Source organism: Myotis brandtii, unplaced genomic scaffold (assembly GCF_000412655.1).
Source record: "Myotis brandtii unplaced genomic scaffold, ASM41265v1 scaffold743, whole genome shotgun sequence".
Taxonomy (NCBI): Eukaryota; Metazoa; Chordata; class Mammalia; order Chiroptera; family Vespertilionidae; genus Myotis; species Myotis brandtii.
Genome location: NW_005370960.1, coordinates 2,014,930 through 2,017,358, shown reverse-complemented (window position 1 = coordinate 2,017,358; position 2,429 = coordinate 2,014,930). Strand labels below are relative to the sequence as shown.

At 44.6% G+C, this 2,429-nt stretch overlaps 1 protein-coding gene across 1 annotated transcript in view; it reads right to left on the bottom strand.

The window, feature by feature from the left end:
* The window catches only part of MRPS24 (mitochondrial ribosomal protein S24), an 8,365-nt gene that overhangs the window by 2,959 nt on the left and 2,977 nt on the right, over positions 1–2,429 (bottom strand). The gene's annotated exons all lie outside the window — the stretch shown is intronic.

The window sequence follows — 2,429 nt, the reverse complement described above, 5'->3', positions numbered from 1 at the left end:
CGGTGACGCTAGTTTCCGTACCTCTCTCCCGCCACCGCTGGAGTTTGCATCGTGGTTCCAGTCCGGAGGTCTGAGGATGCAGAGCGTGAGGTTCCCCGCCCCCCGGCTCCGCCCCGAGAGCGCGCCGGTGCCTGAGGACGGTAGCGTGGCTCCGCGCTGCCCCGCCCGGACCTCCCCTTGAAGCGTTTCGCAGGTTCTACAAATTAGGCTACTTGAGTTGTCTCCAAATATTCCCCCCCACAATGTGGATTATATTTATTACATTAAAGTCCTCACGATACATAAAGACAAGATCACAAAAACTGTCAACAAGATGTCATTTTTGTAAGACAATATATACCTATGTACACAGTAAGAACATAGCAGGCTATTTCAAATATTAGCAGTTTATCTTTGGTAAGTATGATCACGTGTAATTTATTTTGGTTTATATGTATTTTCTATAATTAACATATATTCCTTTTATGTTTCTGAAAACTTTTAAATTTATTTTTTTATTTTTCAAATAGTTTATTTTCAGTAATATTTTCAAATAATATTCTTTGGGGCTTCTAGCGTCTGCTCTTGGGGGATAAGGAGAACCATGGGGATCTCCCTGGGGCCTGGGGTACTCAGACCAGAGCATTACTGCTGTGATTGTTCTCTGGTGGTTACTGATGTCACAGGGGAAAGGAGCAACACTGTATGTCTTCTTTCAGAACTCAACATAGGAATGGGAAAAAACCTAGGCTCTAGGTCTGGAGTTGGGCCCTGGTATAACAATCTGTGTACATTCAAGCCTCAGTTCCATTATCTATAAAATGGGTTAATTGATAGTCCTACCTCATAGAGCTGTCGGAATAAATAGTTGTCATTGTTTCTGTTGACTCATGTGGGATCGCTAGCATTTGGCCTGTTTGTTTGTTTTTTACCTACATCATCCAACCTTAGGCTGCTGTGGTTCCCATGGGAGGGAGAACAAGACTACCCTCTATGTGGAAGGGAAATGGAGGCAAAGGTGGAGGGTAAGTTGCCTAAGATCATACTGGGCAAGAGGAAAAGGGACCAAGTCTGTTCATTCTCCATGACCAATATTCTGCTGGCCACTTGAAGCTGGGTCCTCAAAAATAAATTTTTTTTTAATAAAAGGACAGTGTCTTTCATGCTCACTTCACTATAAATGTTTTATTTCTAATTTTTTTAACTGTGGCCTCCAACTGCTCCACATGTTGGATAAGAGGGCAAAACAGGGATGAGATGGTCTCCAAGCACAATACCTCCTGATTATAAGAACTTTTAACCCTTCCTGGAGGACCCTTTTAAACTAATACTATTTTATTTTCAATAAAGTTTGACCATTTTATAACTTGACTAGAGGCCCGGTGCACAAAACTTTGTGCACTCGGGGAGGGGGGGGGCCCCTTAGCCCGGCCTGTGCCCTCTTGCAGTCTGGGACCCTTCGGGGGATGTCCACCTGCTGGCTTAGGCCCACTCCCCGGGGGATCGGACCTAAGCTGGCAGTCAGACATTCTTCTGGCAGCCCGGGAGCCCTTGGGGGATGTCCACTTGCAAGCGGGGAGGAGGCCTAAGCTGCAGTCGGACATTCTTAGTGCTGCTGAGGAGGTAGGAGAGGCTCCCGCCACCACCGCTGTACTGGCAGCTGGCAGCTGGCAGCCTGGCTTGATCGCGGGAGGTTGGCTGTGGGAGCTCACTGACGACCAGGGGGCAGCTCCTGCATTGAACGTCTGCCCCCTGGTGGTCAGTGTGTGTCATAGTGACCAGTCATTCCCAGTCATTCTGCTGTTAGGATCAATTTGCATATTACCCTTTTATTATATAGGATTAGTGGCCTGGTGCATGAATTCAAGCACATTGAAAGGAAATTACTTAGAAGAAATATTTTAATATTGCTATTCGCCCTTCCTCTATAATAGAATTGTCAACCAAATTCACGATCAACAATGACAGATCGAAACACACGCGTGCAACTGGTGCCAGCGAGAGCTTTATATGTATCACACGTGGGTGAGTCAACTTAGCCTTTTATAGATATAGAATAAACTTGCTTAATTAGACCCGCTTTCTAATGTAGCTAAACTTTTTCCAGCCCAGTGAAACATCCCAACTTCTCTTTCAGGTAATTGTCAGCAACACAGCAGTAAATATCAACATGAAGCAGATTATTATTGTAGATCACGCAGGGAGTACAAAGGGTGAAATATTTAACTGCAGCTGTGTTTGACTATATTCTGCGCAGTGAGAAAACCTGAAGTCATTTTTTTTTAAGAGGTGTTATTTTTTTTAAATATATTTTTTATTGATTTTTTACAGAGAGGAAGGGAGAGAGATAGAGAGTTAGAAACATCGATGAGAGAGAAACATCGATCAGCTACCTCCTGCACATCTCCCACTGGGAATGTGCTCGCAACCAAGGTACATGCCCTTGACCG